Genomic DNA, 27,522 nt, shown 5'->3' on the forward strand with positions numbered 1-27,522 from the left:
AATAAAGTGAAGAAGCTTGGAAAAAAAGTAATGGCACTTCAAGATCAAAATAAAAATGAAACTTTTCTAATTAGATACCTACATTAAACTACTTGCTCTGTAGGACTTCTATTTGCTCATGCTAAATTTTCTGACTTTAATTTCTTCAGCATCAACATTTAGAAATGCATACATTCTGTTAATAAATATATATGTGAATAAATATACACTGAATAATTATTTATAGCACTTATTTATATACAATATTCATATAAATAGGTGCTCAAAATAATTATATAGTGTATATTTATTCACATATATTTTTATATATATACAGTCAAGGAAAAAACTCAAAGAGTGAAATAGTTTATGCTTTCATCTTTTGTGTAACTGTTTTTTTGAACACCTAATAAGATAATGTAATAAATCTCTCATTGTACTTGGAAGATAGAGAAGAAAAATAGTAATTGACACTGTATTTAATTTCAGGCAGGAGTAAAAAGCAACTGTTCTCCTAACCCTTTAAAACCCAGTTAAGAATTTGACTGACAAAATGTTGGCACCAGCTGTGGCAGAACTCATCAGCCTCAACTCCAAGTAAGTGATGTCTTACATATTTGGAGATTAATTTCAGGCTAAATTTACAAAACCTGCTGATTTCTAGCAACAAACAAAAATTAAAAATACACTTTATATGTCACTGTAGAGGACTTTGATTTCCCTTATTGTAGAATTATTAAACATATCTTTAAATCAGTATGTAACTTCATCTGTTCATAATGTTATTTTGCAAATTTGATGCCATTGCATTTTGATTCCTCTTCCTTTCTAGACAATGATAAGTACTGTCTGAAAGTAATGACAAATTATTATATACCATAAATATAAACATGAACATGAGGGAAATATTCAATTATCAAGAAAATTTAGATAAAAAGTAGAACTTTGTTGATGTAGAAGGCATACTGATTAAAAAATACCCTAAGTAAGATTATTTGGGTGATAATTATCCTTACTTCCTACTGCATTTCTCATAGGAGATAATTGTGGATGAAGGACAGAGTAAAACGCCATGGTGGCCCAAGAATTATCTTTGAGGGAAGACCACATGTTATCCTTCACATAGTAAAAGCTAAGGTGACAGCAGTGCTACATTCACACACCCACGAATTATGCACACACATGAAAGTGCACCAATCATCCTTCTAGTCTGATTATTAGTATTCATGGGCATCAGTATCTCAGTTCTACTTGGAATTTTGTTTTCTTTGCTGATAGATGTTGGAAAATGCCACTTTTCTTGTAACCAATAGGAAATTGCGGAGAAGATAAAGGAAGGAGAGTTTTCTGTTTGTCTTACTGTTAACTCAATTAATTTCTTTGTGAAAATCTATTTTCTTCTTTGAACAACTGCTAAGAAACCTGGATGATTCTATCCTGGCAAAAGAAGAAAAGGGTGAAAAAGAGAAAGGGAATAAGAAAGATATATGTGTTAAAGACAGAGTAACAGTAAAATATGTTCATTTATCAGAGAGAAAGAAAATATACTCTACTGTAAAATTGCTGAATGTCTGAAAACATGTTGGTGTCACTGAAAAACAATTAGCTCACATTGTTAAAATACTTGAAAGCTTGAAAATTGTTCAAAATGTATATATTTAGAGTTTTTTGCATAGACATAGTCTAGGAGAGAAGCTAAATTCTTTTCAGTGGCAGAATTTGTCTTGGATCATCAATTGCTTTACTGATTATTAGAAATACTGACAAACTTGAATGTATGCTTGTATTCTTGGTCCACTGCTAGCCAAACCAAGGAAGGTTATCACTCATATACAGTATTTTCTACATAGGATAAAAGAAATAGGACTCTGCACAGGTTTGCCAATGTTAGTAACAAATACTAACACACTTTGAATAAAGTGTGTTAGTATTTGTTAGTAGCTACTGAAAAAAATCTTAGCAGAATTTTACACCAAAATCCCCTGAGACTTTGAGAAGGGGAGTTCTCTGTCATTATCTAATTAACAACAAGATGAAGCAACTAATAAGCAACATCCCATATCTTTGCCAAAAGCGACTCTTTAATAGGATATATACTTACAGAGGGGAAAGATCTCAAGATAGAGTATAATTACCTTGCCAAGGTAACCTGGAGACTGGTAGATATGCATATGTGTATATGTATACATATATGAAATATACATAATTTTTCTAGTTGCCAACTTATTCATTTATGTTACTATTTTTCAATTTTTGTGAATGGAGCAGATTTGGTTTGGTGGGGGTTTTTAATATGTTAAAAGTGAAATATTAGAAACAAATAATTTTCTTCTGTGTTCTGGCAAAATTCACTCATAGTGGTATAAAGACTACAAATATTTTTAAAAGTTATTTATCTACTATTTCAATATTTTAAGGTAAGACAAAAGAATTGAAAATTTATCCAGCTCTCAAGCAGCAAAAAGGCTTTACTTAGAAACATATATAATAAGCAGAAGTCATATGGAAGTATATTAGATGTTACCTATTTCTTCAATCACATGCAAGGTAAAATTAGCACCAGTACTTCTGTATCAATACACTAAATTTTATTGAAAATTTCATCCATTCTGTTTACAACATGATCTTAAAATTCTATGTTTGACAAACTCAAAATATTTCTCAGGTGAGAGAAAAATGTGTGGAATTATCAGAGTTAATAAACAAAGTGATGAATAAAAGCAAACCTCAATGCTCTGATGAGGAATCTGAACGGTATACACATCCATTTGAGGCCACAGTTATTTATAGCAGCTTTATTTTACTTATTTCTTATTTTAAATTTAAATTATTAATTTAGAAAAATCACAATAATCACATATGATCTTATATTTTAACACTCCTATATGAACTGTAGAACAGAGGTGGCTCTAGATCATATATTCATTATTTAGCAAGTTTAGGAAAATCCAGGTCTGTGCAACTCATACCTATCCAATGTGACAGCCTTGATGAGAAGATAGCAGACAGGCAAAGATGCCTGCTCTTGATTACCCTGACTTCATTAAATCCTTTGTTGCACATTTCATAGTACCTTTGTTGCAAGGTAGGCGATATATGAAACAGATAAGCAATCTTCAGTGTGATAGTGGCCTGGACTGCTGGTCCTACTGTTGTGATCCATAATACAAAGCCTAGCTAGTAGCCAGAAATCTGAATTTTCTGTCTGGGATAAATACCAAGACTGATAATATTTTATGTTCTTCATGAATAGCCTCAATAATGGTGCAAATTTCACTCTCATCATGCTTGCAGAAGATCCAAAATGCTCATGAAGAGATAGTAGAAGGTAGGGCTTCTACAGAGACAAGTTATCCAACAGGAATTCCATGAAGATGGATGTGAAATGTTGCATCTTGGAAGCAAGAGTATAGGCTGATGCTGACCAAGTGGGGAGCTGCTCTGCAGTAATGGCTCTGGGACTTCTGGAGCCACTAGGCTGTCCCCAAGGCAGCAGTAGACCCAGAAAAAGCAGTCTCATACCCTGGACTGCATGAGCAAGGGTGAAGCCAGCTGATACAGGAAAGTGATTTTGCACTGCTGTTCATATTGTAAGACCACATCTGGAACAGTCTTTGGGTACCAGACAGGCATTGATGTAATGAAGTTAGACCTGAACTTTATGGTCTGGAGATGAAGTCTAACTGCAAAGAAGTCTGTGAGATGCTGAGATAACCTTCTACCGTATATAGCTCTCTTTTCTTTTTGGATGTCAAGATAACCTTCTTGAGACAAAGTATGAAGCGTAAGAGAAAATATCAGAAATTTTGGCTTGAATAGGGCCATTATGCCTATTATAGCAGACCACAGCTAAGAGGATCCCAGATTCATTTTCACATTGGTAAATGTGAAATGTGTATGTGTATGTACCATTCAAATTGGTCTCAAATATTAATTGGCGTGATAACAAAAATTCAGAATGAAGGAAATGTGATGACTGTGATGATGTGATGATGTTGTTTAAGATATTTATATACTCTGGAACACAAAAAAAGACTCAGATGAACAATAAGTGTGTTAAGTTATATATTTCACAAATACTTCTAATGAGCAAAGTACAAGAGATGAAGCAAAAGACTTATGATTAAAAATATAATTTGGTTATATTAATCAATTTAGCTTAACATTTACAATATGAGTGACAAAAGGTACAACCAAGAAAAATGAAGGATATAGAGCTTAAGACTATTCCTGATCATGTTACAGCAATTTAAAATACCCTGACACCAGAATACTCAGTCTCTTTCTAGGCCATCTTTGTCCCAATGACAGAGTAAAAGGCAAGGAAAAGAAGTTCTGTTATATTCGTTCTACATTTGGGAACAACTTCACAGCCAAGTAAACATTTGACATTGGGAGTCTGCTATTGGGCCAGAAATGGAACCTGTTTATTTTGATCCTTGTTCCAGGGTTTGGGATTTCATATCTACGAAAGGTTAACACTTTGCATCTGGATAACATCAGGATCAGATTTCACAAGCTTTTAGTACTTTTGCTGGATGAGATCTATTCTTTCCACAGAGAGCACTTATCTGATTATCAACTGATAGTCTCTGATTTTAATACATACTGAAGGTCAAGGTTAATGTTTAAGCAGCTTTCCTGTGTGATGATAAAATTTGACAACATCTAATTGGTTGTAATTTGTCTCTTTTTCTTGTAATCTCTTATTGTTCCATTTATATGTGTGAAGATAACAGAATTTAGAGTCATATTGAACTGACAGTTCCCTTAGACAAAGGAAAAGAGGAACTGTATACATTCTGATGGCATTTCTCTGGACTGATTTGAGTGATAAATAAGGGCAAGAAAAAAAGCTTATTTTCTGTCTCCATCCTTTTTAATGCTTTGAATGGGCAGGTAGTGAGTAGGGGCAACAGTTCTCTCTACCAGTTTTGGAGCTGTTGTTTACATGGTATTGTCTGCAGGGTAAGAAGTTTACTGTTTGTTTATCAAGAAGGAGTTTAAAATTTATTTATAGATAGAAGAGAAAATTATTCCCTTTAAAACTCATGAAAATTCTGTTTGCAGTTCTTCAACTAAAGCCTGTTAATATATTAAGATTAAGGCTTGACAGCATTTTACATAAGTTTACATAAGTTTAAAAGTATCTTCTGAAGAGTAGAATGTCTATTTAAATAACACATTCTTAAAAGTTTTTGAAACAACAGCATCTACAAAGATAGAATTTTAAATACTTTTGCATATTTATAAGTGCAGAATTTGCTGATGGTTACTGTACTGTATGTGCAATATACATACAAACCACTCAATAAATGAAACAATCCAAGAGCAGACCAAATAGACATGGCATGTGAATATAATAAGAGTATCACTGCATGTAGAATCCTGACATCTTCTGTTTTCATAATTCATGAGGAGTAAAACCATTCTTTTTATGCAGATGGGAAATTCAGGTGAGGAAAAAGAAATTAATTTCTCCAAATTAATATCAGAAATACATGGAAGTCCAGAGAGACACTTTTCCAGATCCTATGTTAGATCCTATGTTAGAAATGAAGCTGCCCTTCGTGCGGGGCTGACATTAATATATAAAACAAATAGTTCAATTTCAATTTCACATGCCAATATTTGTACTTTAAAAGGGAAAAAAAATTTGGATACAATTTCTAGAAATGGGAATACTGATTTTTTTTTTTTGTCATACTGTACTAACTGGTGTTATGAGAAAGCTGTCATATGATACACACATCTTACCATATGAATTTTTATGTGTCTTTATGTCAGGAAACTTGACTGAGTTCTGGGATTTTTTATGTGTGATATGAATTTGGACACATATTATCTGTTCAGACTAAGCTGATCTCAGTGTGGACAGTCAAGCTGACTATTTTTATTCAAAGTTATTTGCCTTGAGTTGAACATTAAAGCTGCAGCTAAAACTGTTCAATCATATTCTAGGTGAAGCTTGGATAAAATATCTTGTTACATCTATTATTTTTTTTAAATTATACAGCTTTTAGTCAAGATAAACTATTGCTTCTGTCACTAGAAATCAGACTAATTGTTCACAAGGCCATAATTTGCTTAAATTTCTAGCAAAGATTTCCACATTTTGCAATGTGATTTGCCTCTGGAAATACAGAAGTTTATATCTGCATGGAGGATACCCCAATATCACATGACTCCTAGATATGACCATGTAGTATTTTTGCCTCTATGCTAAGGTGACAAAATATTATTAAGAGTGAAAAGGCAACACTTTTATATGTAAAAAAAATAATATACTATTAGTATTATTGAAATATTGAAAATCTAAGTAAAATATTATTGCTGGTCAGACCTTACTATTATGTAGAAGGAGTTTGCTGATGAGACCAAACTGAGAGATTTTGGTGACTTTTGAGCAACAAGAACCCTTGCAGAGGGATCTGGATAGGTTGAAGGAGTCCTGGGTCCCACAGAGGAGGGCAACAAAGCTCATTGAAAAGCTGGAAAACATGTCCTGTGAAGAATGGCTAAGGACTTTGGGCTTTTCCAGTTTGGAGGAAGATAGGCCGAGAGGTGACCTCATTTCTCTCTGCAGATTCCTGAGGAATGGAGATGAAGGTGCTGACTCTTTTCTCTGGGACTCAGTGTCGATGGTTCAAAATTGTGACAGGGGAATTTCAGACTGGCTATTAAGAAGCAATTTTTTACCTAGAGGGTGGTCAAGCCTAGAAAGTTTTCTTGGAGTGGTGGTTGATGTTGTGTCAGTATTTAAGATGCGTTTGGACCATGCCCTTAGCAACCGGCTTCAACTTTGGATCCCCCTTGAAGCAGCTGAGCAGTTGGAGTGCATGTTTGTAACTCCCTTCAAACTAAAGTTTTCTATTCTGTTCTAGTTTGCTCTAAAGAATAAACAAAAGATATATTATTAGAGGATGTCTCCATAATCATCATAGAATTACAACACACCAGATTAGAAGTGGACCTCAAAGAATCATCTGGTCCAAACTTTCTTGTCAAAAGCATGGTCTAGACATGATCAAGTAACACCCTGTCCATCTGACTTTTAAGTGTTCAACAGTGTGTAATCTAAAATCTCCCTGGAAAGATTATTCAGAAGTAAGATTGTTTTGAAAAAGTTTATTCTTGCCTATAATCAGATTGTCCCTGGAAGTAATTTGTACCCATTAATCCTCATCTTTTCCAAATGACTCCTTCTAAAAAGGGAATCTCCAACTTCTTTGTAGTCACTCGTTAAGTTTTCCTGTGTGGACGTTGTCAAGGCCCATCCACTTGTAGGGGTGAAATTGCTGTAAAATTTACTTACCAACCTTTCCTTCTGTCAAGATGGGTTTCATTTCAACCTGGACTTTTGCTCCAAGGGTCTAGCACCAGTGCTGGTGCAGACAGAGGTAAATGAAGTAGTAAGAACCTCTCCCTTTTTAGCATTTTTGGTGATGGATTTACCTCTCCTATTTAACAGAAAGACGGTATTTTCCTTCTGTTTCTGCTTGTCATTGAACAGTTTCTTGTTTTTGACATCTCTGGTCAATACCAGTTTTAGCTGACCTTTTGCTTTTGTAACTACATCTCTGCACACCTCAAAAGTTCTCTTGTGTTTTGCAGTGGGTCTTCACCTGTTTTGATTTTTTGGTATGCTTCCCTTTTGGTTCTGATCAGATTCAAAAGCATGTAGTTAAGCCAAGAGATTCCCTTGCTCTGCCTACTTCTCTTATCTTTAGAGGGGATTAACTAGTTTTTGCTTCCAGAAGTGCATTCTTGAAAAGCTCGCAGCATTCACAAACTCCTTTTTCCTCCAGGGAAGCCTCCACAATATACCTTCCAGCTGTATTCTCAGCATGTTGCAGTTTGCTTTTCTAAAATCTTTGTTTTAGAATTAATCTTGTGTGCTCCACCTGATCCCAAGCTTCACAATATTGTGATCTCTGCAGATAAGGCTATGACTAACCAAGATAATTACACAGCAGGTTTTCTTGGTTTGTGAGCAGCAAGTCCAGTTGTGCCTCATTCCTTTTTGATACATCTACTAACATCTAACATTTGTTTGAGGAAACAGTCCTCTACCCACTCAAGGAACTTGTTTGATTTCATATGAGGTGCTGTATTCTTCTTCCCACAAATGTCTGAGTTCTAAAAGTGTCCCATAAGAATCAAGTTCTGTTGCTCCAAAGCTTGATAATTTCTTTAGAACCATAGAGTCTCCAGTATCATCTGATCCACTTTTCTTATCATCTACTCCCTTTGCTCCTCTACATTCCATTATGCACCCCACTGACAAAGCCTCTATCTTCATCCCTCTCAACCAAATCGTGAAAACCCCATAGATGTTACATACAGACTTTACATATTTCTGATTAAACTCTATTTAAAATTATGGTTATACACCAAAAAAAGCCCAAAACAAAACAAAAAACCCCCTTCCACATACTAATACAAAAAGAGAAAAATCCCAAAGCAATCAACCAACCAAAAAACATCAAAGAACTCAACAAACCAAAACCTCCAACTAAAACTAATCAGAGATAGGCAGGTCAGGAGAAAAGATTATATCTAAACAAGTTTAAGCACAACTTCAGGCAGCTGAAGGCTGTTTCAGACAAAGTGAGACTGATAAACTTAATTTATGAAAATTTGCAAAATGAACATAATACTTGTGGTCTGCTACTGGCAGTAATGAAGTTTTTATTTGCTGCAGTGAGCATTGCTCAGTCTGTAAGTACTTGTCCTAGTACTAAAAACTGATATATCATCATTATGAAAAAGAAATCATCTTCTTTGTGCTGCCAGTGTTATCTATCTGATTTGTGGATACTCCAGAACAGGACTCAGTAAAAAAAAATCTACTATAAAATTTTAGAAACTCATTAAATAAGTATTATCTCTATCCTTAGATGGTTACATGTGAGACTTAAAAATGTCAGAACTGTCACAAATAAGAAAATACACTTATTTAAAGGATTTTTAAATGTTTTGACAAAATATCCACATTTACTATGAAAGGAAGTGACACCTTCCCTTATCTCTGAAATTCTCTCGTTTTTATTAGGTTTTATATTTTGCATATTCTCTTCTGTAACTTTTATGTAATGTGCTTTATTCAAATGCAGAAGCAAATGTTTAAACATAAAGAGTCATTAGTTTATTTTCTCTCAGTGTAGGAGTAGTCACAAAAATTGTTTTGTTTTCACCTAAATATGTTGGAATAAAATACATATTAACTGTATCAAAATGGTTCTGATTTTCTAGAACAGAAAATAAGAGGAAATTCTTGTCCCTATATCTCATCTTCCTCCCTTACTCACACCTAAAATAAACAGATAACAAAATCTAAAAGTGACATCCTCTGAAAGCTATAAGGTTTCTTATTTCTTTCCTTTCTCGTATTAATTTTTCAACATTTTTATTTTTTCTCATTTTCATGTGGGCATAAATATATTGCCACTAACAGTAGTCACAATCTGCTAATGCAAGCAGGGGTCATGATGATTTGTTTACTGATCTCAGAGGCAAAAACAACACACGGGATTTCAGTATTAATCAAAACAAATGCACCTTTATTGAGTGCCAACAGCAAATGCGATAGAAGGATTTGAGAGCAAACAAGGATAGCGAGAAAAGAGAAAAAAAAAAGGTGGGTATAGCTCCCAACAGAGAGACGAAATCCTCGTGGTCTGGACAATACATCCATCTTCTTCTGAAGGGAGATCTCAAAGTCTTTGGTTAACTCAGAGGTCCTTAGAATCCTTTCCAAAGTGACAGGCAATTGGCCAAAAGGTGGGAAAATCGTTAGTGTGTTTGCTTTGAAAGAACTGAGAAAGGTCAGCCTCAGCAAAGTGCAGTGTTAACCAGAACAGGTACAGCCGTCAGCAAGTGCAGCCAATTCACCATGACTTGCCCATTGTTTCTCCTCAGGTTTCGATAGAAATGCATGCTAGGTTTTTCCACTGAGCACACCAACAGACAACACTTGACAGATGTCCCACCTCAGCCAGGCCAGAACTCTTGTGTTGGGGTTTTAGAGTCCTTCAGGGGTTTCAGTCTCTGTCCTTGATGATGGTCATGAGGCAGATAAGGGATCTTGGGAGCATCTCTTACAGCAGCACAGCTGCTGACAGAATTATTTCTAAAGAAAATCTGGTTCCTTCACTCAGGAATAGTTGCAGTAATTAATAGGAAAGAAATTCTGAATTAATTGCAAATCAGACATACATGCAGATGCTTTTCGAAAATAAACCCCTCTAGATTTTATCTGTGGTTAGTCTGAACCTCACAAACCATTGATGTTTGACAATGTGTGTCTTTTTTTTAAAACATTTTAAATCTAGCTTACTGTTCTCTGTAAATTATCAGCATTCAAGTATTGTCAGTCAGCTTGTCAAGCAGCCTACATGCACACAAACTCATCACTGCTTATCATAGCAAAAATCATGTTTAAAAGTTTACAGCTTCAAGGCATATTCACAGTAAATATAACACCCAATCCCCCAATCTCACATGTTTAGTGAAGTTCTGAAAAATTCAGCCATGTTACAAGACAGCAGCTAATGCATCTGGTTTCTTTCATCTTGTCTTTGAAGTCCCTTCTGAAATCTGTGTGAAAGTTGTTCCAGACCTGGTATGTTTCAGGTTTCCCCATGAAACTGAGTCTTTGTAGGGCAGATCTCTTCCATGTTGATCTATTGTGTCATCACTGAAAGAGTGTATGCAAACTGAACTTTTAGTTTGCAGTGGACCACAATGCAAGTCTTAGACAGATATATAGTTATTAACTTAGAGTACCAAATGTAGATGCTCACATTCAACAAAGAGAAGACTGAGGAGTGATGATTGCATAACAAATTCATAGATTACATCGCCATTCACACATTTTGTCTTCACTCTCTGTAACTAACTCTTCAGACTGAAATTAAAGGTTTTTTTCTTTTCACTCCAGCTACTCTTCTCTGCTCCTCAGGGAGCATGTGTGAAGGACACATGGCCTGGAACCACTATGCATGTGAATTCAGCTTAGAATCTATGTGCTTTTACAACTGTATAAAGTACAGGTAGTGTAAACCTGTCTCCTGTCTGATCACGAAGGCTGTACACTGTCAGCTGGAAAGATAGCAGATATTCATACAAAATAATTGCTTAAAAATTAAAAAGATTTTCTGATTTTATGTAATTGTTACTTTAAATGTAATTTCCTTTTTTAGTAGAGAGCACCTGGAAAAAATTATGCTTCCATTAAATATTGCTGAACATGGAAGAGATGCTGTCCTAGTCCGATGTAACTAATGAGCAGGAAATTCTTCAACTTGTATTTTCTTTGAAGTGTTTAAAGTAGTCCTTGTACAGACCAGGAGAATCAGCAGGGACAGAACACTGGCATTCTTCCCATCCTAATGGACAGCTGGATCATGATGGACAGATTTCCAGCAGTAGTATGACATTTCTGGAAGATTTGGGTATGACAGATGGGATACCACCTGCTGACAAATTGAAGGGGCTATATTAACATTACTGAAAATAGAAAACTCTAAAACACGAGTAAATTAAGGGTGTCACATCTTTCTCTCCTAATATTTCAGGAAATATCAAGATTTAGGAAGAGGTGAAACACAGAGGACAACTGACTCATTTGAAACCTATTCCAAAGTTTTGAATATGTAGCATATAAAGAATATTGGAGCTATATATATAGATTATTAAACTGGACAAAGGTCTTTAGGACCGATTGATCATAGCTGTCACTATTAAACCAAATATGGATATACCTGGCTCTGTTACCTTCATGGAAAAGTAGCATCTTCATTGCACTTGCAGTAGTGTAACTATATTACTACCTTTTTCAATTGTCATGCAGGAGAATTTCTGTGCCTTTTAGTTTCAGCTGTCATTTGAATGCATTCAGTGTAAAGTTTTAAGCAACAAATTAAATCAATCTTAACCAAACTTTAGCCATTTGATTTCTGAATGCCTATAGAGGAATTAAGACCACTTTGAATTTACCATTTTTGTAGTAGCTTAAATTACTTTAAAGTGTGTTTATACAGAAAGGTTCCATCAGAATGATTTTAGAAGGCCAGTCCTACATATGTACTTTCATTATGTGAAGCATAGTTCTAGCTAATAAGAAATTCTACCTTTTATGTATGACTATTGTCTTGTTTAAGTCAAGGTAAAAAAAATTTCCTTTTCTCTGCTTTACACTTTTTTTCCTGGTAAATTTGTACTAAGAACAGAAATCTATTTCAGAAGACATTGAAGCTAATCTCAAGTTTATAGTAACACTTGTAGTGCAAAGACCATAACTGCTCTGTTTTGTTCTATATTTTTTACTTATTTTTCAATTGCTGTAAATAAGATGTGTGAAATTTATTGTCACATAAGAAATAGTTCGCAAACTACTGATTAACTCATTGACTATTGCTGCTTTGAAATAAGACTATGATGTTTACTGACACTTATAAGATGATTTACAGACAACACTTTCCAATTAACATTACAATGTATAATTTTATTTAAAAATCCTATTACTATGTAAAATATATTAAATAGGCAATAGAATTCCTATCACTAAAGCCCAGATATTTCTGTTATAGAAATACAGTTATTTAAATGTTTATAAAATGAGAGTTGAGAGAAGCATTTTGAAAAGCAGTTAATAATGAACAGACATCAAGGGAGCCATCATTATTACAGCAAAATGCTGTGCAATTCCAATAACTTCCCTGATGCAGAAGCAGGCCATCAAATTTAATTAAAAGCAGTCAAAAATAAACTGAAAAATTGAACTGCAAAAGCCTATCCTTTGCCAGCAGCTGAAGGCAAAGAGAAAGAGAAGGGAGAACCTTGAAAGAAGTAATGAATTGATAAGCCTTTCTGCCTGCAACTTGTAATTTGTCCTGTCAGATTTTAGTATCAGTAAAACTAGATTAATAGGACAACCACTGACTCTTTATCTTCAATCCTATGCACAGTTCTTTTCTTATGGGTTTTGGTGGTAAATGAAAGCCTGAGAGGGTCAAAATTTAATTTAATTTCCTTGTTTGCTAATTTCTTTTAAATAATTCTGTCATGTACATTAGCCAGACACAGGCAAAAAAGGAACAATTTAGAGACAGAAATAAACATTTCTATTGAAAGTGTTTTCTGCTTCTTCCAGAGAGATTTCATATCTTTTTATGCAACAAAGGTAAATATCACCTGGAAATTTCATCTGCCACTAGAGGCTCCCTTGGGGAAATGAAAGATAAGGAGACTCATTTGTAATGTACTAGGACTAGCAAATTTATTGCTGCTTTATATGCTCAGATTAATGTGGATATATTCAAACTGTACCACAAGGAGAGAACCAATTTGCTTTCGATAATTTTATTTTTTATAATAATAATGTTTTAATGAAGCTAAATCTTCCCTGCTGTGACCTTATTATGTTTTTCAACATCAGTGGGAAATAGATTATGTTGAATTGTAACAGAGCTCATGAAACAGCAGGAATTTGGAGGAAGATCAATTATATTTCAGTGGTCAATACAGAATCAGGAGAGGCAAAAAGCCAAGTAGATTCTGTGAAAAAAAAAGTATATGATTTTCATGCCAATAAACATTACACACTACAATTTTTATAGGAGTTATGAAGACACACTAGTTTCCTGAGATGGAATTTTCCACTCTAAAGATATTTTAGGAGAATGACATTATCAGATAAAACAAAGTAAAGTAAATAGAAAGTGTGACGTTGAAAGACTGCATAAAACTGATAACAATATGACTGATTATTAATTCACTCTTTGGTAATAAATTGACCTTTATGAAATTAAAAGAAGTGGCCTAATTTAAGAAATGTAAAATTTATGGCATGCCATTCAATTTTATTCAGTTATCAGAATTTGAAAGGTAAATAATAGTTAATTCAAAATAGGAGTTAAATTTTTCCCTCATTTTAATTTCTCTCCTTCATCACCAGTCAAAGCTTGTGCTCTTGAATTCACGAGTAAGCAAACTTTCAAGAAAGATTTGCTTATAATCTGCTAGATAGTAAAAAAGATATTCTTAAGTCCATTCACTCTTGCTGAAATTACTAGTTATTTTTGATGATGTTATATTTAATTTTAGATACCCTTTACATTAAAATAATGTTTAAAAACTCTCCAAAAGTCATGAAAAGAAAGTCCACTACCCTCACTTATATTAAAAAAAACCCTCCTTATTTTAAGCATTATGTAGGAAGATTTTCTTGGATGTCGTGCAAAACAATAAGATTGATATTCATACGAGAATTCCTTGAAGCTCTGATATGCGTAAGTCTGCATATTGTTAATGCATATTAATTACAATTCCTTAAACTTATTCTGTATGATTCACAGTCAGGCAGAAAATACTTACAGGCACATGGATTCTAAGCAAGTGAGTAGAAAGAATGACTTTATTTTCAGACCTTGAAGGGATTCTTTACAATGAGGCTAGGATACCCCAGTACACTGTCAGAGAGACTGTGGACACATTTGTGATTGCTCTGGTGCAGTCAGATGATTTAATAATCAAAAAAGTCTTGGAAATAAAGGAAACATGATAAATTCAGTTAGTCTGAATAGCATTTATCCTTTGAGGTACTCATACTGAGGAACTATCCAGCATGATGTTAGAACTGAATCTGAAGCAAATATGTGCCAAGATCCATCTGTAATATTTGCTATCCCAGTGGTCCCATCTGGAAAACAAGTCACTGAGGATATGAATGTCCCCATATGTCAGCCAGCTAGATCAGGACCCTTGAATTCTAAAGAAGGAAGTAAAATGGGTCCAATATGTCAGTCATCAATGTTTTCACATTTATCCATAAAGAGGAGGCCGTCTTGACTTGCCCTTATGAGGATAGGTGGAGAAATTCCCTTATGACATGACTCAGTGAAGCAATTACAACTGTGTCTGTTCTACTTCTAGAAGGTTATCAAGAATTGGTTTGAGAGGAATGACTGGTGCATATATTTTTCAGATGGTTGTGAGGTCTCTGTTCTTGTCATAAGTCATTTATTTCCATGAACATATAGCCAGGCTGTCACACTGACATGTAGTCACATTCAACCTAGAAAACAAAAGACTCAGAATCCCTCACCTCTCTACAGAGTGGAATTCTAAATATAAACTTGGTAACCTTTAGCCTAGAGTGCCTTTTCTCCAGGAGCAAGATAAAACATGAAAGGACAAAAAGGGATTACATATACCAGCCTACTGTAAACCAAAACTCTTTTTTTTCCCAGGTGTGTTGTCAGTTCTAAAAAAACCCCAAAAACCCCCACAAAAGTTCCACCTTAGTGAAACTATATCTTAAATGCTTTTGAATTAAAGTCTTAAAATACTTTTGAAATTAAATCTAAATAAAACAGAAGAATACAGAGCTTACATTTGAAAAACAATTCAGTATGAAAAATACTAATAGTCAATGCCTATGCAAAAATTGTACTTGTTAAATTAATTTCTTGTCTTGTGTATATACCTTAGTTTTGTTTCTTGAAAAAAAAATTGCCTATGGAAATTAGGTTAGCAGGAGGGAAAGTCAGGTAAAAAATATGGAGTTCTGCTCCTGGATAACACACCTCTTTTCATAAGTTGGAAATCTTTTGCTTTTTTTTTGTTTTTCCTCTTCTTCCTTTTTTTATTCTTAAATGAGAGATTTTTCTAAGCATAAATGTAAAATCAAGATTAGCTTCACCCCACAATTCTCTGTAGTGCAAATCTGTGTCCAGAACTGCATTAAATCAATCAAATGTAAATGAAAGTTGTAGAGGACATGTTAACTATATAACCCAGCTTTATTATCAGTGGGATGCTGACTCTAACACAACTAAATTGATTATTAGGTGCTATTATTTTTAAATCAAAACAGCTTTTAAGTAATTTACCAGCCAGTGCAATTTCATTCTTTCTTTGATCTTCTGCTTGATCAAGGGAACTTCTTCAGATGTATCTTGTAGTTAACTAAGTTCAGGTCAGCTTTTTCAATACGATTTAATTAAAAGATATGAGCAATTCTAAAATTTATCATATTAATAGGATTTTTGTAATAATTTTTCAACTGTACGGGGGTTTTTTCAACAATATAATAAAGTGTCACAAAAAATTATACTCCAGTATTTCCAAATAAATTTTGAACAGTCCTTTAAAAACCACTTAAATGCATACTTTAAAGCCTAGTTCAGTAATGTAGAAATAAGAATGCAAACTGATAGAAATTCTTCCCATTATATCAAAATACTAAAAATATTTGTAACTTAGGAAGAAAAACTGAATGTCAACAAATTTGCAAGGACAGTGGTGCCTGACAGTTTTGAATGATGATCGAATTGATTCTAAGCAGTTTTGACTTTACAAACACTGACTAATCCTTGGCTTTCCTTTGGTAAGAAATGTTTGACACATCAATTAACATATAAATAAAAAATCATGTTGAGGATTTTTCCTTTCATGTTACTGTTCCCTTCTGTAAATGCTGAACTATTACCATGCTTCATATACTGTTAAATTTCCATTTTTAAAAAAAAAAATATTCCATTTATATTGAGCTAGTTCTAAAAACTGTCTTTCAACCTGTATCTTTGCATTGCACTTTGAAGGCTACCTATGTTACAATTAATTTGTATTAGTTTATGGCTTTATTACCTTTGTCCGCCACATTGAATATACATTGCTGAGGCCTCAGGTTTGTATGTGGCCATTTGTTTTATCCCTCTCTTTACACATTTTATTATTAAATTTCTTAGAAAGCATCCAGCTATTTTCTTTTCTGTGTTACAATAACCAGTGTGTGATAGTTCAATGGAAATTACTTGGTGCACAGTCAAAAAAACATACAGATGCACAGAACAGAATGCATTCTAATATCTACCTAGGATATTTTTTTTAAAAAACAATTGCAATTGTATTAGGGTAGGATATTAATATCCTAGGAAATAATGAAATATATACTTTGAAATATGATTTTAGAAGGACTGCACAGGGGAAAATTGCTTTTTCTGTATAATACTGCTGGAAAAATGAATTGCTATAGTTTTTAAACACATTTGTGTGTAACTGAAATCTGATTGCCTTATTTTCTACGCAGTCAGTAAATACAACACAGTAGTCCCAGAAAAGACATAAAAGAAAAACTTGTTTGGATGTTTGCTTTAGGGGTTTTTTAATCAGAACTTCAACAATCAATAAAACAATTATTTTGACTGCATATTTTTCTCAGGATGGAAATAAACTATTTCCTAATTTACACTACTAACAAAGTGCATAAATATCGAGAAAAAGAACATTCCCAAATACTATTTAAGTTAACTTCCATTATAATTTTAAGTTGTATTTTTGCAGGGGAAAAAATAGAAAAGAAGATAATTTGTTTTTATGATTGGATAAGGTATATAGCTAGCAGGAAATTTCAGCCACCACAGCTCTTCCAGCAAAATCAGGGCTTTGTCAATTTATGTGTGTTTTCTTGTACTGGCTAATATTTTCAGATCATGAATTTTCTCCATTTATAGAAGAGTATCAAATATAATTTGTTATGCTAGCAAATTATCTGTAGTCTCACAGTAAATATTAATATTGTATTACCTATGCAGGCTTGCTATTCTGCATTCCAGAAATCTTTGTTCCTATTTCAAAACAGTTAAAGATATTGAGGTGTTCCCAGTGATGAGAAGAGTTGATTTTCAATTTAGAGACAGTGGACAAGAAGAAATTAATCTCCAGCTGTGAGTAGTAGGTCCTTGAAAGTACTTCCTTCCAAGTTCTTTCAGATTTGCTCTGCTATGGTTCCTCAGCAGGTTTATTTGAAGTGCCTGAAGCACAGACATTGAATCTGAGGAAAAACCCTTCACCTCCCATTTTCTCCTCAGTCTTGAAATTTCTCATAAACAATGATTTCTTATCAAAATGGTTTAAATATTTTCTGTTACAGTTACTCAAAATCTTCAGGCTCTTCGTTTGAAGAATTTGGTAAAACACTAATATAAGATTAATCTAGTTTAAAAACATTATAGTAATTTAGGAGCAATTAAACTGTACATGCATTGGTAGGATGAGAAATACTAAGTAGAATATTAATTCTTGAATGAATCAAAATGCTGTTAACAAATAACAATGAGAAAGCATAATCGTTCAGTATCATAATCGTTCAGTATCTTTGTCCTCCTAAAAGTCCACTGCAGGGTTCGCTGTATAAGTATGAATAAGAATTCAGGGTGCACTGGGTAGGGAACAGTTGGAGACTACTTGAAAAAAATAAGCTTTTTCAAATATTTGACATATTTATGCATTCATTAACACTTATCTTTGAGAACATGCAGAGAATACACCAGGTTCCAGAAGACTGAAAAATGTTAAATATATTTTCAGGCTTTCAGGAGAAGCAGCTGAAGAATTATAGATGTGCAACAATAACTCAAGTTTTTCAGAAAAACACAGGGACAGATAATAAAATAAATTTTATTTCCACATATAGAGGAAAAAAGTAGAAGAGAAATAGCCAACTTGAATTTATTTTATCCATATAATTTCAAAACAATTTGATTTCTTTCTAGAGCAGGCTAACCAGACTTTCAAAAGATGAAAATACATATGTCAGTATCAGTACCCAAATAAGACTTTTGTCATAGTGTTTACGATGTTTCCACAAGTTAGGTTGGGAAGCATGGAGGTCTAAGTGAAAGTTTCCCAAAAAAAGATGAACATCTATTTAGGTACCCTTACTAAAATAATAGCTATTATTTGCCTACTGTTAAGAGAGATATAAAAGTGGCGCTCCCTGTGAAGTTGCCATAGATAAAACAATCTTACACAGCTAACTAAAAAGTAAAAGAAAAATATATTCTTACATGTTTTATGTGTTTATGAATACAGTAGCAAATATTTAATTTAGCCTATATATTTAAAATATTACATTTATAAATAAAGAGTTCTAGAAATACACGGTGAGGAATAACTGTCTTCATAGATGAAGTCCTGACATAAGCTCTGGAAACTGACCTTTAGGAAAAGGGTGAGATGTGTGCAAAGCCTAGAGAAGCACATGAAGAAAACGAGAACTCCAGAAAACTCTGGAAAACTTCATTAACAAGAACAGGTTGAAACACCTGGAAATGTATTATCAAAGAGAGCAGCTGGTTAGGAACTGAAAACACTCTCAAAAACCAGGCAACCTGCTTCAAAAACAATAATCTACTTTTTCCTCTCCATAGTGCTAAAAGATGCAATAAGATTACATGTGAAATCTGTTGGTCCGTAAATATTCCTTCAGTAATGCGTATATACTGGGCAGGTTGTAGAATCATCATAATTTAAGACCTGTAGAAAAAAAACTTAAAGCTTGGAGTACATAATTATTACTTTCCTGGGGCAAGGAGCATCCTAAAGATTCAGATCCAGACTTGTTTTCTGTTATTGGCCCTGTACTTTGGAATAAACTAGCATTTGCTTATAATTTCCGATGGATAGTTGGGCAGTCTTTGTTTTTTGTTGTTTTTTAGAATTTTAAGTGATAAAACAATTACATAATATTATAATGTTGTCAAACAGTAAGGGTTTTTAAAATAATTCAAGGTTATTTCAACTGATCAGACAAATAGGTTTTTAGTTTTGCATTGGACTATAAGCTTGTTATTTATGTGCCATTATATTTACATATATAATATATATAAAAGACAATATATTTTGAGCGAGTGGGTCATGAAATTTATTTAATTTAATGCTAGGCTACCTTCTGTAGCAGTTGTCATTTATTAATATAACAATATACCAACTCTAAATGAATGTGCATATATTTGTAGGATGAAAAAAATCTTTACAGTATTTGAATGGTAACTTGGAAAGAGTACTTATCCTTCAAAACTGCAAACTTGTTCTTAAAAACCATTAATCAGCATGTTAGCCATCCATAGCAGAGTTTTATGAAAAACACCATGCTAACCACACATTTGACAGACATGCTTCTTCAGGTAGAAATCTGCCTCTCTTTTAATTTATAATGAGCAAAGTGCATGCATCAGCAATCAAAGACTGCTAGAGTCTGTAGAAGAAGCTGAACTTTACATTTGCATCCGTGTTTATGTTTGAAAGATAGCTAAAAAGGAAACTTATTGGTTCCAGGAAGTTTGTTATAAAAAAAATGCTGTCACAACAGGCCTTTTTCTTTGATGGGGCAGTATTTTGTTGACTGTGTAATTTACAGAACAGAAATTACCTGAGATGGTTCTTGATTCCTGTTACAGAGAATGGACAACCAGTTGATATAGGGAAGTTATTTTCAATCTCTTTGGCAGATTCCCTGTTCCTTAAGTGAAAAAGAAAAAATCGTATTGTTTTTCTCTAGTATTACAAAGCATCTATGATTTATTTTGACATTTGCCAGTCCAGAAGTAAATCAAATACCACTAGTTTAATATCTTGTCAATGGTTACCAGTTAGGCAATGTATACAATATCTTCTGAAATATTTTGTTGCTTGTAAGTTGATGTATCTTGACAAGCAGTTTGCAATAATTTCTAGGATAATTTGATTTGCTATTAGGCCTCTCTCTTATAATACGGATAGTAATGCCAATTCTATATTTCTCCTTTTATCCATTTCAAAACAGTTCCTAAAATAGATCCTTGTGTCTGAATTGAAAAGTAGCTGGAGTATATGTGTGTGTATGTATATGTATGTTGTAGATAAAACAAATCAAAAGTGTCAGTGTAAGTACAGTAAGAGGTGGGGGGGAAATGGTAAAGCATTTGGCATGTTTTGAAGTACCTTCTAGTACTTGTACTGGTGTAAAAAGCTCGTATGATTTGTACATACTGTAAGAGAGAGACACAGGAATCAGTTCTAGGAAAATTAGTCTTGACGTATTCAGGGGAAAAATATCAAGGACAATGGGCTTTACATGTAGCTACTTTTGCAAGCATTGAATGTTTTAAAGCTTAACTTTACACTTCTAAAATGTACCTTAAAGAACACAAGGAATTAATTTCAATTGAATCACTTTCAGTGGGAGCAAAAGTGTACAGAAATCCAGAATCTTGATTTTAACCTGGTGTAGTTTTCATATGCATTGTTTTCATATTTTAATTTCATTGTTTTAACTTGAGGAAGAATATTCTTTAATTCATATCTGCTAAACATGTTCTATTTTTGACAAATCTGTTCTCTTCAGCCCTTCCTGAAATAATAATTGAAAAAAGTTTGATATATTGGACACAAGATAGATGACTTCAGTTTTATTGTTTCTATAATCTAGTTTGGGTGTTTACAATCAAACATTTCACTGAACGTGTGCCTAGCTAAATAATGTGTCTTGAGTTTTTGAAGTTCAGAACACTGACTGTCTTAAAATAAAGACAGTTGTGACTGTCTTTGATAGGTAGGAGAGAGCAAGTTTGAAAATTAGGTCATATGACTAGAGGCCAAAACATGGTAAGTAAATTGCTGTTTCTCTTTGCCACTCCTTCTTTGTTTTTCAATTCTAGAGCATGCACAACAGCAAAATTTCTTATTTTTTCATGTCTTAAAAATATCAGTTTCTGAAAGCAAACATACTCAGAAAATTTAAATGGGTAATGATGTTTATTTCTAATTATTTTGGGAACTACATATCTTCAAAATTTCAATGTGTTTTGAAGAAAGAAAAAAAGAGATTTGAACTTGTTGAGGTGTGTTTAATATTGAATTATAATTCAATTGGATAAAGTCAGAAGTCATCTACAGGGTACAGGCTGAGTTAATCTCCCTTTATTTGTACTATTTCTTCATGCACGCTATGTGAGATGTCACTGTTAGAATGGAACCTTTAGCTTTCATCATTCACGCATTTCAGACCACATTGTTGACTTAGTATTTCTCTTCTACTTATTTTACAACACTTCAGTCTTTTAATATCAAAGCAAATATATTGAGCTGATAGAAAGATTTTTCTTAATACTGCTTAGGGAATATAAAAAAGGAAAAGTTGAATGGGGCTGAAACACAGCTACTAAATCCTATAAACTGAATATACAGAATAAGTTGATTTAGATATTTATGGATAGAAATTATACATTCTCTATCTCTTTTGTTTGTTTGTTTGTTTGTTAGTTTGTTTGTTTTTTGTAAAGGAAGCTCAGAAAGTTGTTGGGGTACTTATTTTTTTTTTTAGTTAGAATTATGTGTAGTATGCATACCATTGAAAAATACTTGAAAATTGCTGTTCATACAGAAATCACTTTGAGAACCAGCCTGCAGTTATAATTTATGTTCAGGTTTCTTTTTAGTTTTAAAATTACATTAATTTAGTTTTCAAATTCATAAGCAATTTTCCTTCAGTGTAGCCGTGCTCCTTGTGTTGGATTCTGCTTCTGGATTCTATACTGCAATTTTGCATTCCTTTCTTGCAACGGATTGTGTTAATCAGATGGGTTTAACTGTGTTAAATGACACACTGCACTACCCAAGCTAAAAAATGAAACTAAAAAGTTAATTTAGAGGGAATTAAAGTGAAAGTCAAAAGGAAGTAATAATTCTGAAATTTATTTCTATTCACTTATGAATAAAATGCATGCATTTTTCATTTGTCTACATTTAAGACTTCTTCCAGACCATCATGGCACAAATATTCTGACAATGATTTATTCCTCTCCATCACTGTAGAGCTAATGGAACATAGGTATCCAGATACTTTTAAAGTCTTTATGAAAAATACATTGTCAAGCACCCACACACTTTTTGCAGTGTCAGTCCACTGTATGTCTCCTATTTTTAAAAAAAAGGCATATTGAATTATGGGGCTTTTTCAATACATTAGACTGCAGTTTAATAATATGCTGCCACCCATCCTTAATGGCTTGAATCCTTAGGTCTCATATTTATAATTTTTGTCATAATATGTTCCTACTTGAATTTTATTATCCCAAACATACACCCTTGATTTTGTTTCTATGCTTGTTTCTTTTAATGCCTCACAAAAATGTGAAACCATAAATCTTTCTATTCCATTCATAATAGTTTTGAAATTTTTTTTCTAAATACAAAACTAGTAGGATTAACTAGTTAATTAGAGATTTTAATAATTAAAGATTTTAAAGAATCATGAGTTATCGTTATATGATGTTTTCCTTTAGCTTTGCATATGACACTATGATTTACTATATTACTACATATATCCTATAGTGCTCACAAATCTACAGATTTTGTAGCACTGGAAACCACAACAAAAAGAAATATTTTTTGGTGTGGAATATTCCTGTAATCTTAAAAAAGCTCATCCACCATCTCACATGACATAGTGTGATATGACCAAGATATCTGCTTCATAGTGGGCTGCAGGGCCCCGCTTTAGATGTATGAAAAGTGGATTTGTGGACTGTCATGATCCAGTAGTAATTAAAGTTACTAGAAATGGCTCTTCCCAAATTAAGGTGCAAAAAAGACCATAGGCCAAAGTCAATAGTATGGGTTTTATTTTATAGAAAATATGAGAAAAAGAGAGAAAAAGAAAGAAATAGAAAATAGGCAGAGGGGACAGAACGAGAGTGACAGATACAAAATAAATAAAATATCATCATCCCTGGATCCCTAAGGTATTCTGTTGATCCTCTCCAGTTGGTCTTGGTGGTGATGGTCCTCCTGAAGTGCATAGAATCTGATGGGTTAAAATACTCAGTATATTTCCTCCCCTAGTTCAGGCTAGGTAGGAAAACCCAGGCACCTCCCTTGGCGGGGGAGGATTTGCCATTGTCTCATACAATAAACTCTGGGTATTTATTATAAAGTGTATTTATCATGCAACTTTGCCCTAAACTAAAATTTAGGAATTATATCAACTTTCCAAATTTCAGAACAGTTTTGAGTAATCACTATTTCTTTGTGTTTTAAGAAAGGAAAATTGTGGTAAATTAAGGCTTTCTCCCATAGCCTTTGAGGGACAAGGTGAATGTTCAAATTCTTACAACTTTTACAAATTTTTAAATCTTAAAAATCTTGAAGACATTTCTGTGTACTCCATGAGTATTCAAACACTTAGAAATAAAAAGATTGCAGGGAGGTATCAGTTCTGAATTTTAAAATTATAGAATAGGTAAGTGAATATCTTTTTTGAAAAACTCGATAGTTGTGTTAAAAGAATCTTATTGTACTTTCAAATGGGAGAAAGCCATATGAAAGGAAAATATTAGCAACTTTACATAATTTCTTATGCATGATTCAATTAAACATGTAGGAAAATACATTATTATTTTTTTTGCCCGCTTGTGTTTGAATCGCAGTGGGAGATCCCAAGTGTTAGATCACAGTCACATTTTTTAAGTCCAGAACAAAAGCACAGTAATAAGCAGGCGGCACTGAAAGAGTATTAATTTGAAATGAACATTGTAGACAATACAATGTTCATTTGTATTGTACTAAAGTACTAAACATCTTGCTTGGACAAGATGTTTAGTACTTAAAATGTGAGCCAAATAAAGACTAACCTAAAAAGACAAGTTTAGTAAATGATTTGGTAAATAAATAAATTAGGCTGTATGTTCAGTTTATAGCTTCCAGATCATTAAACCTTGAAGTGTGATAATTGCAAAGTTTTTGAAATCTGATTAATAATGACCTAACTAAACTTTTAGATCTCTTTTTCTCTCATTATTCCATGTCTTAAAATAGCCAAGAATATCAAGGATTCTGCAGAAATATGTTTGGAATAATCCTCCCATACCAATTTGTTAGCAGATATCCTAATCTGTGATGATATAAATGGATCACTGAGCATAGGTGCAACCACATAATGCCATCCTATGAGTAAAGGAGATCTGGAAATCGAAGCAAATGCTCAAATTCCTAAGTCACTAAGCTTGATAAATTCATTTCAATAGTGCACTCTTTTATAGATCACACACTTTTTTTATCTCAGTTGGTGGAAAGACAACATAGATTTAAACAGATATTGGAACAAAAGTTTGATTATGAATGGGAAGGCTGTGTAGGACTCAATACTTTAATCATAGCAGTTGTTAGTTTGACATGGAATATTCAAAATACAAGGCATTTTTTTTTTTGCTATGTTAAAATGGAAACATTGGAAACATGGCTTTATATCTAAGGCTTTTACCAAAATTTTGTTATAATGCTTGGCCTATGTCTTTAGTTTTCTTTCATTGAGATGAACTGCAAGGTGATTTGACAATATACAGAGTTACTATTTTTCCAAATGTATGACAGCCAGAAAAGTCTCTAGATATGTACAATCATAATGATAAATCACTTTTGTCCTTCTACTCTTTAGAGAACTAAAATAAAACCTGGCTCAGAATGATACTAGTTCCTAATTTTTTAATTGTTCCAAATGAATATAATTTCAATTAAAGTTAATTATGAGTTAGTGTTATTCTGGTAACACCACATGAATTTTTAACTGCATGTTTCTCTCTTTTTTATTTATTTTTTTTTAAGATGGCATTTACTGCTAGCTGAAGAAGAGCTTCAGCTTTTTAGGTAATAAGCATTAACAGATTTCAAGTGCACGTGGCAGTATTTTAAGTAAAATCATAGAATTTCATCATATTGCCAGATTTCTGAAAATATCCTGGTTTATTTTAAACCAGTACTTTCTCTTAGAAAATGAAAATCAGAGTATCTCAGAACAGAATACGTTTGAGAAGTTTGGTAGATAAGTAGGCTTCATGTTAGATATAGAGCAACCTAAACCTGGTAGATGTTAAATAAAGGGCATGCAGTGTCTCACAGAATCAAAGCTCTTCAAAGAGCATATTTTGTCAGTGTGATAGCTGTTAGATATGTATCAGAAAAGGGCAATATGAATGACAATGTTAGTCTCTTATGGAGCTCTTACTGGGCTTTTACAAAGATACTGGGAAAAGTAAGAACATTATCAACATAAAACATAGAGAATGTTGAGGTTTTTTATAGTCTGGTAATTTGTGCATAAACAAAAAATGTCTACAATTAATGCATTGTCTGTTCAATTCCACAGGAAACAAATTTTAATCCAATTTTAATCCAATTAAATTAAATTTATTTTAGAGTTTGAAGTTTGTTTGCCATACCACAGTGCTCAGCAACTAGTTAAATTATCAATTAAGTTTATGATTACTAAGAAAACAAGTAGCTATAGCAACACAGCACTCAGAATAAGCTTTGTTGGTTCCAGTGGTTCCAGTCACAGGTAAATAGGCAAAGGCAAATCAAACATTGTCCTTTATTTCAAAGTAAATATAGACAGAATGAAAACACAGTTATGCAATCTAAATACCTGATGGTTTATCTGATTATCATATTCTATGGGATTCTGTTCTTTCCCTGTCCTTTGTATAAAAACAGAGAGAGGATGATCAAAGTCATTTCTATATAAATTAATGGGAGAATAAATACAGTACACCATCCAAGGTAAAAACAAGATAACTGAAGGGATTATGATAGACATCTATATAAATGCATGGAGGATGGAAAGAGTGAATAAAGTACTATTAGTCTTTACTTGTGTTCATTTTTTTTAAAGAGTTGTGGTTTTTTTTGGTGTTTTTTTTTTTTTTTAAATGCAATCAACTGGGAATTCATTGTACATGATGATATGGAAGCTGAAATTGTAAATCCATCCAAGCAGCTTTAGGCAGTGCAAATAAAAAGGGACTGAAGTCAGTCTTGCAATTTTTAACACCATAGTAGGAAAAGGGCAATAAACACTCAAAATTGCCAGACAGGGTTCAGAATTCCATGCAGTTGAAAATGTCACTGTCAGTAGAGACATGGGATGTGTCCAGACTCTTCTGGAAAGCTAGAAATTTCTAAGGTCTGGGCATAAGCTTTTATATGACAGCAGGTGTTAGAGCCACTTCTTGTTCCAAATGAATCCATTTTCTCTGCTTTTATATGGCAAAAAGGAATTATTTATATAATATTAATATAGCAAATGAAGCAAATTAGACACCTTTCAGGAGGACTCAAACACTCCAGAAATGAAGACAGAATAAGACAAACTGATCAGGGTCTCACTTCAAAAATTTTCTGTGAAACAGAGTCTGGATTAAGAGTCCAAGATCTTGCAGAATCTCATGTAGAAATCAACGCAAAAAATTCTCAGAGAGGGAGTAAGAGGGTCCATTTAGGCAATAATTAAGTGACTTTTACAATACAGAGATATAAGACATCCTACTTCAAGCAACCAATAGATATTGTTAATTTCTATTTTTCACCTGACACCATCCAATAGATTATGATATTTTCTGATCTTTCCGAGCAATTCTATTTTCCAGAGAGCTTTCTACCTTCTCAGACACCATTACAATCCTTTGATTTTGTACTCATTGATTGTATCTTAGGATATTTCTGGTTTCTGTGTACCCTGGATGAAGTTCAAAGAAGACAGTTACAATTTTCAATTTCAGGTACACAGATGTAACCTTCAAGCTTTCTAGTTCAGTCTGGAAGACCCTTCTGTGTTTACCTTTTGGCAGACAATTTCTTCTGTTAAGTAATTTTTCCCTTCTAATCAGTCTGGCTTTATGGTTGCTCCTATCAACACATGAAGATGATTTCATCTTTATATTT

General features: G+C 33.2%; 1 long non-coding RNA gene across 1 annotated transcript in view; it reads left to right on the forward strand.

The window, feature by feature from the left end:
• Positions 1 to 421: 421 nt before the first annotated feature.
• LOC136373537 (uncharacterized) overlaps positions 422 to 27,522 on the forward strand; it is a 179,027-nt gene continuing 151,926 nt past the window's right edge. The window contains exon 1 of the long non-coding RNA XR_010745665.1: positions 422 to 576. This is a non-coding gene — a long non-coding RNA (uncharacterized lncRNA). The remainder of the gene's footprint in view (positions 577 to 27,522) is intronic.

Source organism: Sylvia atricapilla, chromosome Z (assembly GCF_009819655.1).
Source record: "Sylvia atricapilla isolate bSylAtr1 chromosome Z, bSylAtr1.pri, whole genome shotgun sequence".
In the NCBI taxonomy this organism is placed as follows: domain Eukaryota; kingdom Metazoa; phylum Chordata; class Aves; order Passeriformes; family Sylviidae; genus Sylvia; species Sylvia atricapilla.